Source organism: Podarcis muralis, chromosome 4 (assembly GCF_964188315.1).
Source record: "Podarcis muralis chromosome 4, rPodMur119.hap1.1, whole genome shotgun sequence".
Classification (NCBI taxonomy): domain Eukaryota; kingdom Metazoa; phylum Chordata; class Lepidosauria; order Squamata; family Lacertidae; genus Podarcis; species Podarcis muralis.
The window spans coordinates 3,291,352-3,303,441 of NC_135658.1; the positions used below are offsets into that span (position 1 = coordinate 3,291,352).

The 12,090-nt window shown below is 46.3% G+C and overlaps 2 protein-coding genes across 6 annotated transcripts in view; one reads left to right on the plus strand and one right to left on the minus strand.

Moving 5' to 3' along the window:
- LOC114595218 (zinc finger protein 75D-like) overlaps window positions 1-12,090 on the minus strand; it is a 437,997-nt gene that overhangs the window by 302,598 nt on the left and 123,309 nt on the right. The window lies entirely within an intron of this gene.
- Window positions 1-12,090, plus strand: part of LOC144327614 (uncharacterized) — a 32,372-nt gene that overhangs the window by 14,716 nt on the left and 5,566 nt on the right. The gene's annotated exons all lie outside the window — the stretch shown is intronic.

The following is a 12,090-nucleotide window of genomic DNA, read 5'->3' on the forward strand; positions in this document are numbered from 1 at the left end:
CATCACAAAGAAAAATGACTATGTATTGCATGCTGAATATGTTGATCGTTTGTTTGTTTTGTATTATGATGATGTTGTGCAGGATGACACTTGTTGCATTGCAGATTCTAACAAAAGTTTGCATGCAGGATGTATTCATGATTTTCATCGAAAATTTGGACATTTGCATTTTGAGGCAGTATCTAAAATGCCTGCCTTGGTTGAAGGTATGACTATTAAACCCTGCAGGTACCACATGAAGTGCAAAGCATGCGCAGCAAACAAGGTGAAAATGGCTGCGAAAGGTAAGGTGTCTAGTAGGCAAGCTACGGAACCATACCAGATTGTTCATGCTGATTTGGTTGGACCACTAGCGCCCTCTTTGGGTGGAAATAGGTACTTCATGGTTCTCATTGATGCATTTTCTAGATATATTTTTGTGTACAATCTCAAGCAGAAATCAGAGGCTTTTCCTAGGTTCAAGGAATTCTGTGCTTGGTTGGAAAATGTGCATGGTAAGAAGATAAAGACTCTTTTCAGTGATCGTGGGGGAGAATTCACTTCTCAGCAGTTTGAAGCTTTTCTGTCTGAGAAAGGAATTCAACACGATTTGTCTAGTCCTCGCTCGCCATGGCAGAATGGACTTGCGGAACGGGCAAATCAGACATTGCTTCAAGGGTTAAAAACCTTGCTGCATGATGCCAATCTTCCAGAGAGTTATTGGGCCGAATCTCTCTCGTGTTTTGTTTACAGTTACAATCGCAGGTTATCTTCAGCGATTGGTTGTACCCCCTATGAGAAGATGTTTGGCAAGAAGCCATACATCAAACACATGAAAATTTTTGGTTCTGACATGTGGATTCACTCACCACAAAACTCCAAGTTAGACAAGCGTGGATTGCATGGTATCTTTCTAGGTTATCAGAAAGGTTCTTACAGAATAATGATGACTGACTCTAAGACAATTAAGCTCACGAGAAGTGTTGAGTACAATGCAAAGTGGGGGGAGAATGTGGGAATTTTCCAATGTTATCCTGATGACGGTGATGAGACTGAGGATAGTCAAAAGCAACCACAACAACCCACACCCACTGATGAAGGTTCTGAGTCTGAATCTGAAACTGAATCGGGTGATTCAGAGGATTTCAAGAGTGCGAAAGCCTCTATGCGACCCTCTGAATGCTCTGATCGAGAAGAATTGGAGGAACCATTGTTCACAATAGGTCGTTTTTCTCCTAAGAAGGAAGAGGAGAGTGTTGAAGACTTAAGGCTAATTCGTAGGTCACAGAGAGCCACGAAAGGCAAACCTCCAAAGAGATTTGCTGATGAGTTTGCTACGATAGCAGTAACAGCTGTTAAAAGCTCCAAGAAGGTATTTGAACCTTCAAGTTTCCAAGAAATCCAGGGTTTGGATTCAAAGGAAGCTGAGCCATGGTTAAATGCCATGAAGGCTGAGCTTGATTCCTTGGAAAGGAACAAAACATGGGAGCTTGTTCCAGTAGTTCCAGGAATGAAACTGCTTGGAAGCAAATGGGTCTTCAAAGCGAAGACAGATCAAAATGGCAAGATAGTCAGACACAAAGCCAGATTGGTAGCCAGAGGTTTTGCACAGGTACCAGGTGAAGACTATCACGAGACCTACTCACCCACAGTGAGGTATGAAAGCATTAGGCTTATGCTCAAGCTAGCTGCAGAAGAAAATCTACACATTAGTCACCATGATATTAATACAGCTTTTCTGTACGGATCTCTAGATGAATCACTTTATATGCTTCCACCTGATGGCGTACAGGTAAAACAGGGATTTGTTTGTGCTCTGAAGAAATCCCTTTATGGTCTCAAACAAAGTGCACAGTGTTGGCACACAAAACTCACTGAAGTATTGTTTTCTCTAGGTTTTCAGCAAGGGAAAGCTGATCCATGTGTATTTGTCAAAGAGGAGGGGCTAAAGAAACTGTACTGTTTGTTTTATGTTGATGATTTATTATTCTTTTGGAAAGATGTCGCAATGTACAATAACGCCCTAGCTCAACTGAAAGAGCACTTTGACATGAAAGATCTTGGTGAGGTAAACAACTACCTATCTCTGGAAATAGAGAGAGATCAAGATGGTAACATTCTAGTACACCAGTCACGGAAAATTGCTGATGTGTTAAGCAAGCTAAACCTGATGGATGCTAACCCTGTAGACACACCGATGACAACAGGTTATCAGGTAGATGACAATGAAGAAGCATTTTCTGACACTACACTGTACAGAAGTGTGCTAGGCAAGCTAAACTTCATTGCCAGATGTTCAAGACCAGACATTGCTGTTAGCTGTAATTTGCTAAGCAGACAAGTCAACAATCCTAGTGTCAAGGATTGGAAAGCTCTGAAACGCATAGCGCGGTATTTGAAAGGCACTATGCATTACAGACTGAGATTTAACAATCAGAAGTCTGGTGGTCTTGAGATATTTGCAGATGCAAGTTTTGGAAGTGACACTACAGACAGGAAAAGTACGTCTGGAGTTTGCTACATGTACAATCAGGGTCTTTTTGATTGGTCATGCAAGAAGCAAACAACAGTTAGCTTAAGTACTTGTGAAGCCGAACTGAATGCACTGTCTTATTCACTTAAGGATTGTGAATGGTTGGTACAATTGTGCAAAGATATGAAAATTCCTGTCAAATGTCCAATCCAGGTTTACCAGGACAACAAAGCATGTTTGGCTTTGCTGAAGTCTGAAGGTTGTAAGCAAAGCACGAAGCACTTGCAATTAAAGTTGCAGCATGCTAGGGAATGTATTCAGAAGGGACTTGTAACGGTGTCCTATATGCCAGGTAATGAAATTCCTGCTGATGTATTGTCCAAGATTGTATCAAGGGATCAACACTGTACCTATGTGCAGAAGTTGGGTTTGTACTGATGTTGTACGAACACGCTGCCCAGTGATGTTCACAGAAAGGGGGAGGATGTTGGTTTCTGTTTTCCTTCACTGTGCAGCGAAAGGGCTTGTCACGAGACAGGTGTTTACATTCCACAGTCTGTACTGTTGGAGTTTCTCACGGGAAAGGGAGACTGGATGTGACGTACACTGGTTTCCTGTTTTTCACTGTGTGATTCTCTCCAAGCTGTCGAGGAGAGAGGATGCATTATCTGCTCCTGCAGAGGCAAGATGTCTTTCTGTAATATATCAGCTTTGAACTGTAAATAAAGCAATATAGAGTATGTAGTACGTACTCCTCATCCTTCCGCTGGGCACGGAACTCTGCTTTACATCAACAAGGTCATAGCTCAGAGGCAGATGAGGGGGAAAGTTGGGAAATAATGGGAGAGGAGGAGGAGGAGGAAGCAGCAGCAGGGTGGTGACAACTGACTGATACAATGTATTTAGAAAGCATCATTTAGACCCTCCATCTCCCAGAACTTGGTGAGCCTTGAAAGTAGGAGAGCAAAGAGCTCAAAGACAGATTCACTCGGGACAATGCCATTATCCAAAAGGCTGGGTTCTATGGCCTCTCTGTAAAAAATGAATGAAAAGAGAAACATTCCTTTGTCTTTATTCGTTCCTGGGCAACCAGCCGGGAGTTGCTGACAGCCGTCTGACACTACAGGTATATAATGAAGGCTCCAGGCAAACCTCCCTGGAGAGACCATTCCATAGACAGGGAGCCACTGCAGAGAAGGCCCCAATCTCATGTTGCCACCCTCTGGACTTCTCGAGGAGGCGGCATATGAAGAAGGGCCTCAGAAGATTATCTTAGAGTTCAGGCAGCTTCCGATGTTCCTTTGGAGGCTTCATCAAAACGCCGCCAGATCAAAAGGGATAGAAATTCCTGCTCTATAATTATAGTGAACAAAGATTAGCAATGCATGCACACAGGCAGGAAGAGGAAGATCTGGGTCCTCCTAAGTTTCACGATACAGAGGGAAGGGAAAGCTGAGTGTAGTCGGACACACGCTATAGACTCCGAGAAGGCCAATTTCAAAAAGCTGAAGGAGCTACGGGGTGAGATCCCATGGTCAGAAATACTCCAAGAGAAGAGAGTCCAGGATGGATGGCAGTTTCCCCAAGGAGAAATATGAAAGGCACAAACGCAGACAATTTCAGCAACAAAGAAAAGTGGGAGGCATCTCAGGGGAGTCACAGAACCACTCTAGTCTGCCTTGGTCAGACCACACCTGGAATACAGTGGTACCTCGGGTTACATACGCTTCAGGTTACATACACTTCAGGTTACACACTCCGCTAACCCAGAAATAATGCTTCAGGTTAAGAACTTTGCTTCAGGATGAGAACAGAAATCTTGCTCTGGCAGCACGGCAGCAACAGGAGGCCCCATTAGCTAAAGTGGTTCTTCAGGTTAAGAACAGTTTCAGGTTAAGAACGGACCTCCGGAACGAATTAAGTACTTAACCCGAGGTACCACTGTACTGTGTTCAGTTCTGGGTGCCACAATTTAAGTATCCTAAATGCAACTAAAAATCAACAGGGACATTTCATCTTCACTCCCAGGAGAGGCAGGAACAGCGTGTCATCATACTCCACCCTCAGTTGAGATCTAGCTGAATGGGAGACATGAGAGACATCTGTCAATATCTCAAGGGCTGTCCCATGGAGGATGGAGCCAGCTTGTTTTCTCCTCCTCCCCAGGGTAGGACCCAAACCCATGGCTTCAAGTGGCAAGAAAAAGGTTCTGACTCAACAGCTGGAAAATCTTTCTGAAGGTAATGTTACCAGAAAAATCCGAGGGCTCCCTTGGACAAAACAAAGACACCAACCAGGATAACTTGGAGCAAAACAGCAGCCTGTAGGCTTGGCCTTTATTGAACTGATGCATCAGGGTGTTCCCCTCACTTGCAGGAGAGAGGAAAGACCCAGAAAAATAGTGTGCCAGGTCTTATAAAAACTTTTGAAATTCCCCTCCTCTAGGTCAAGCCCACCCCCCAGAAACATCATGCATACATTACAGAAAGGAGGGGTTGAGGGAGGAGTTGGTGGTAACCTGAGTATCTTGTCACCTGGCTGGTTCCTCCTTTCCCCCCTCCCCATGAGTCACTTCCAGGAGACAAAGGGGAGTTTGCAGTTTCCTGCCCCCAGAGGGAAGATCTGGTCATTGTCCTTTGTTTCAGTCCATGCTGAATCCACTCCCATATGCAAGTACTTTGTGATCTTGATTGTCTTCTGTCTGGGATCATCTGGGCAGGGCTCCTGCAGATGTGCTGAGACAGTGAAGGGATTATGGTTGACCAGGGCCAAGCCACCCCCCTTTGTTAGTTCTTGTCATATGGAGTAAAATAAAAATGGAACAGTGCAAATCCGATGTATGGTTGATTTTCTATGAATTTATAACAGAAATGTGGCGTATGTAGTGTGTAAGTGTGTGTGTGAAGTTTGTACAAACAGAATGATTGGGGTGGGGGGTTTCCTGCTACAGTAAGAAGGTGGTGGAACTCTTCTTCCTTGGAGTTTCAGAGCAGAGGCCATCTGTCCGGGATGCTTTTGCAGATTCCTGCCCTGCAGGGGGTTGGACTAGATGACCCTAGGACCCCCTTCTATCCCTCCCATTCCTGGATTCTAGGATGAGGTTCCTTGCTTCCTGCAAACCCCTTTTCCCTGCAACCTCTTCCTCCAGTTTCTGGCCAAGGGAGGGAGCAGATCACAGGCCAACCAAGAGCGTCCCCTCAAAATGAGCATCTCTGGGATTGTGCAATGCAGGAGAGAAAAGGCAGAGAGGACTGAGCAGGGTGGACTCGGCTTTGCAAGGGTTAAAGGGAACCGAGCTGCATTCCTAGAGAGGACAGGAAGCAAAGGGGAGCAGGTCCTCCAGAGGAAAAGCCCCTCCCTCCCCTTCCTGTAAGGGGGGGTTGCTTTCCTCTGCTGCAAATGCTGCATTGCTCTCTTCCACGGGGATCTGGTGAGTCTCTTCTTCCTCCCCCCAGAGGGTGCAGTGGGGGGAGGGTGGGGGTCCCAGGGCTGCAGCAGGGGAGGGTGGCTCATGTGTGTGTGGGGGGGGAGCCCCTGGGAGGGGCGAAATCGCACGAGGTCCGCAACTACAGTGCTGTGTATTCTGCATTTGTATAAAGACGCTGCTTACTCCTTTGGGAAGGGCAATCCTCTCCTGGGATCTGGTGAGTCTCCTCTCCCCCCCCCCCCGGAGGGTGCAGTGGGGAGAAGGTGGGGGGTCCCAGGGCTGCAGCAGAGGAGGGTGGCTTCTGCGGGGGGGGGGGTTAAAACGGCCCCACGTGCAATTTGGAAAAATCCATCTGTTGCAAAGCCAACCCCCCCATGCAAAGCGCCTGCCTGCTGCTCGGCTTACTCTCCCCTGGAGCAACGCTCCGCCAAGGAAGTTTAGAGGCGGGCTGCGATTGGTCGGTTGCTTCCCTTGGGCGGTGCTGCTTTTGCTGCGATTGGTCGCTTGGCCGGTGGGAGGGGGCTGCCCGGGTCATCCTGCTGCACTCCAGCAGGATCTGTACAGGCTTGCCAAGTCGCAAGGCGTGCCAGGTCACTTACTCCCGAGTAAGCCCGCTTAAGGCTGAGCTAAAAGCACGTGGCAAAGAAGGTCAGGTGGTACCCGGTGCGGAAAATTTCTTGCCACCCTCCCCCTCCCGTTGATTTTTTTCATTTTATTTTTTGCCTGCAAAAATGGTTTTGCGTTATTTCATATTTTCTTACAAAGGAATGCCGATTCTGGGCCTCTGATAACAAGTAGGCGACTATGGACAGATACTTAAATCTACAGGATGGATTGTGTTATTTTATTTATATTTATTGTTTATTTAATAAAATTTATTTTTAAAAACCTGCAAAGTGGTTTACCAAAACAAAAAAACAAACAAAAAAACCCACAGCAGTAAAATCAAGAAAAATCAACAATCCTACTTTAAAACATACAAAAGCTAAAAAATTAAAACAGATTAAATTTACTTCAACTTCCTAAGCATCTATGTATGCTTGCCTTAAAGAAGAATGCTTTTAGCAGGTGCCCGAAAAGAGTCTAGCAAAGGCATGTGCTTTGTTGCAATAGGCGGGGAGTTCCAAAGTGCAGATGCTGTCGCAGTAAACAATGCAGTACAGATATTATGTGGAACCAGTAGTAGTGCTTGAAACTACTGAAGGGGAGGTTTTATTTATTGTGATTTCACCATGCTCTGTATTATCTGAAAAGGAAAACATTTCTTTAAAAAACAGGACTGCACAGCAGCAATCTAGTCCCATCTTGATCAGTGGGACTTATTCCCGAGCCGACGGTGCGTAAGATGGGCTGCAATCCTATGCACCCCTTGCATCCAACTTCTGCCTATACCTCTGCACAAGCCTGCACCAGAGAATTGTAGAGTTGGAAGGGACCCCTGAGGGTCATCTAGCCCAACCCCCTGGGGGCAATGCAGGAATCTCAACTAGACCATCCCTGACCGATGGCCATCAGTCTTCTGTTTTCCCCCTCAGCCACGACACACAACTGGAGGTGGGGGGAAAGATAAATTTTGACAATGGGGCAGATTTGTCAGGCGTGCGCAGGAACAGCTTGGAGACTTTACACAGAGAGGAACCCCACAGGGGTTTCCCCACATGTAACGTAACAGGCAGGGACATTGCGGGAAGGACACAAGAGTACCAAAGTCAGCCCATTTTATCCTCTTTGGCATGGTGGCACTAGGGCTCTGGGACCACCCTCCCCCAAATATTTCCTTGTCTTCAATGCATTAAAGGTAAAGGGACCCCTGACCATTAGGTCCAGTCGTGGCGCTCATCTCGCTTTATTGGCCGAGGGAGCCGGCGTACAGCTTCCAGGTCATGTGGCCAGCATGACTGAGCCGCTTCTGGCGGACCAGAGCAGCGCACGGAAACGCCGTTTACCTTCCCGCCGGAGCGGTACCTATTTATCTACTTGCACTTTGATGTGCTTTCGAACTGCTAGGTTGGCAGGAGCAGGGACCGAGCAACGGGAGCTCACCCCGTCACGGGGATTCAAACCGCCGACCTTCGGATCGGCAAGTCCTAGGCTCTGTGGTTTAACCCACTGTTATTCTATTGTACAGATCCTTTTTAAATTAAACACTTTCTCTAAAATTAAAACAGCAGAAGTAATCAGTAGCATAGATATCAAAGGAAAGGCAAGAGAATACAGTGGTACCTCGGGTTAAGTACTTAATTCGTTCCAGAGGTCCATTCTTAACCTGAAACTGTTCTTAACCTGAAGCACCACTTTAGCTAATGGGGCTTGCTGCTGCTGCCGCGCCGCCGGAGCACGATTTCTGTTCTCATCCTGAAGCAAAGTTCTTAACCCGAGGTAATATTTCTGGGTTAGCGGCGTCTGTAACCTGAAGCGTATGTAACCCGAGGTACCACTGTAGTCCCTGATAGATACAAGGGAGACACAGATACACAAGCACATGGAAGTAAATAATCCAGCCTTGGGGAGAGGAGTGGGAATGTACAGTTTGCTGTACTTAGCCTCGGGATGGGAGACTGAAAGGGCTTAAAAAATTAAAAAATGAAAGTCTTGTGTCTAGGAATCTCTTTCTGCAAAAGCATCAGACTGGTTGTCAAAAGTGTGAACTTCATTAATAGACCCTATTTCAAGGAATTGGTCAATTAGCCACAGAATAGGTTTGCTGATTTTTTTCTCATCTTCTTTCAATTCCACAGCTGCTTCATGAAGGGAAGACTGGGGGCAGAGGGAGACTGGCCTGCCGAGCGCCCAGGGCAGCACTGAGCTGCTCCTCCTGGTGCCATGCGTGGACAAAACAGGGCGGCAGCACTGCCACTGTCCCACACGCTCCACTTTCAGGGGCAGCAGAGGCTTTTTGGAGGAGGATCGGGGCCCAAAGTGGGCGCCCAGGACAGGCAGCAGCCTTGGCAGGCCTCCTCAGCAGCCTGGAAAGTCGGCCTAGGTGAAGAAAAGGAGACTAGGCGAATTAGTTTCAGCCCAGCGGAGTATAGGGCAGGAGGATGGGTCATAAAAAACTCTTTTTTGTGTGAAAGTGCCTGCTCCAAAGGTGTTACTAAACTAGGGATTATGTAGCTATATTTGAAATTTCGTGCTTATCAGTTAATAGCTTGAGCCTGCTCCACTGAATGGAAATTCCAGCCTTCACAACATGGGGAAACAGCCAAGTAAACAGCTGTTTTCATGGAGGAGGGTCAAGATCTGAACTGATATGCATGAAATTTCATATATAGCTATGTAATCCCTACTGTAGTCAGATAAGACCTTTTTAAAAAAGTTTTTTTTATGAACCACCCTAGCAGGGCAGCAATTTTTCCTTGGTAATTTGTCACCCTCTTCCATGATGGCACCTGGGGCGGCCTGCCCCCCGCCCCCCCTTTCCTATGCCCCTGCATGGCTCTCTTAATAACGACTCGGGAGAGTTGAAGACAGGCAAAGAGTGTGACGCGGCAGCTAACAAAGCCAATGCAATTCTGGGCTGCATCAATAGGAGTATAGCATCTAGATCAAGGGAAGTAATAGTGCCACTGTATTCTGCTCTGGTCAGACCTCACCTGGAGTACTGTGTCCAGTTCTGGGCACCACAGCTCAAGAAGGACACTGACAAACTGGAACGTGTCCAGAGGAGGGCAACCAAAATGGTCAAAGGCCTGGAAACGATGCCTTATGAGGAACGGCTAAGGGAGCTGGGCATGTTTAGCCTGGAGAAGAGGAGGTTAAGGGGTGATATGATAGCCATGTTCAAATATATAAAAGGATGTCACATAGAGGAGGGAGAAAGGCTGTTTTCTGCTGCTCCAGAGAAGCGGACACGGAGCAATGGATCCAAACTACAAGAAAGAAGATTCCACCTAAACATTAGGAAGAACTTCCTGACAGTAAGAGCTGTTTGACAGTGGAATTTGCTGCCAAGGAGTGTGGTGGAGTCTCCTTCTTTGGAGGTCTTTAAGCAGAGGCTTGACAACCATATGTCAGGAGTGCTCTGATGGTGTTTCCTGCTTGGCAGGGGGTTGGACTCGATGGCCCTTGTGGTCTCTTCCAACTCTAGGATTCTATGATTCTAAAGAGATTCGCTTTTACTGCGTCCCGTCTTCTTGCTCCCCCCCCCCCCCGCTCAGGTTTCTTAGCAGGCGGGTGTCGCAAGAGGTCTGACTGGAGCCCTGGCCGCTCGCTTGCCTGCAGGAACTCTGCGGGGCAAGTCCTGTATGGAGAGGAGTGCAGACAGAGAGGAAAGGCGGCTGGAGGGGGCGGGAAAAGAGCAGTCGCTCATGAAGTTTGTGCGTTTCTCCTCTGAGGGTATCTCGGTTGGGAAGGGAGTGGGGCAGCAGGAGGCAACTTCGGGGCCGTGTATTCTTGCTTGAAAGGATCTTGAGCTCTCCCTCTCCCAGGGTTGAACTTCTTGAGGGTCTTCTGAGCACTTTTGGGAGGCTTTTGATTAAGATATCCTGCCTCGTCTTCTTTGCTTCTCTTCACATTCTTCTAAAAACTTAGGAGTGCTTAACAAAACATCTTTCTATTCAGCAGATGCTGTTTAAACTGAATTCCACAGCCCTCTACTTACATCTGGTGGTGAGTTTCTTGGCTTGTCCCAGCCCCCAGCCCCCCCCCTTTCCAGTCTGGAGCTGCGCTAGGTGCTTTTAAAATGTGTGGCGGAAGGGGGTGGGATGATTGAGTTGCTCTTGTTTTTATTTCTATTTTCATTATGTGTTTTTATATTGTGTTTTCATGCTGTGAAACACCCAGTCGTGTGCATATTTATAGCATTCAACTGTGCTTTCCTGCCCTGTGTGTGTGTTTATTCACACACATACACACATCTACCCATATCTTCCTTCCTTTCAGAAGTTTGAAAGCCATTGTGATGTAGTGGTTAGAGGCCTGGGGGAGAACCAGCTTCAAATTGCCACTCTTACTTAACACTCACTGCTGTGGTTTAGGGGGAAGCCACTTTTCCCCAGCCTAACCCACCTCACAGGGCTGTTGTGAGAGTTAAAGTGAGGGCAGAGGAGAAGAACCACGTAGATTGCCTGGAGCTCCTTGGAGACAGGTGGGACAAAAACGGAATGATGGGTGGATGGATAATGCTGGGATAACGGTCTATGTTTCATAACCCCATCTTCCGGACCGTGAACTCCCATGGATTTATGAAAGCCTACATTTGCATAGCTTTCAAACTTGTGAGTTCAAGAGCTATTTCCTTATATGTAATTTGGGAGCTGCAGCTGTTTGGTGCAATAGGTGCACACGGTACCTTTGGATGTTCTAACACAGATAACATCTGGTTTTGTTGTGCCGTCAGGGAACTATTAGGTACAGTCCTATCCATGCAGAAAATGCTGAGCTTTTCATGCTCTGCTATGAACTTTAACAAGAACTGTGTGATAATAATAATAATAATAATAATAATAATAATAATAATAATAATAATAATAATTTATTATTTATACCCCGCCCATCTGGCTGAGTCTCCCCAGCCACTCTGGGCGGCTCCCAATCAAGTGTTAAAAACAGTACAGCGTTACATATTAAAAACTTCCCTGAACAGGGCTGCCTTAAGATGTCTTCTGAATGTCAGGTAATTATTTATCTCTTTGACATCTGACGGGAGGGCGTTCCACAGGGCGGGCGCCACTACCGAGAAGGCCCTCTGTCTGGTTCCCTGTAGCCTTGTGTGAGGACAAGACTCACCTGTGTGACATTTTGCGAATCAACACCACTGCCTTTGAACCAGATCTAGCCTATGTGCTGCAGTCCAGATCTCAATTTCACCCTTCACATTAGTGCAAGCAAGTTTCCCCCCCCCCCTCAATTGAGATGAATACATTGTAAAATCTCGGTTAATGTCAGTTGGTTTAAATACATTTGGATACAACATGTATCCTTGGTGCTATGTTCCTGTTCATATTTTTAAACTAAAAAGTTGACAGACAACCTTTATTAGCAATAATATGTAATGTACTTTACAATGTTCCTAACATATATTTCAGCTTCCTGGATTCTTTTTTTTTCATCTGACCTTCAGATATGAAAGGCAGAGTGATTTAACACCTGTTTAGATTTGTCATCCATGTGACGAAATGAAAAGTATGTCGTTTGCAATAAACTTTGCATAAAATAGTTAATTTGCATTTAATTTGCATTTAATTTTGATGGTTCAAAGAACGTCAGGCAA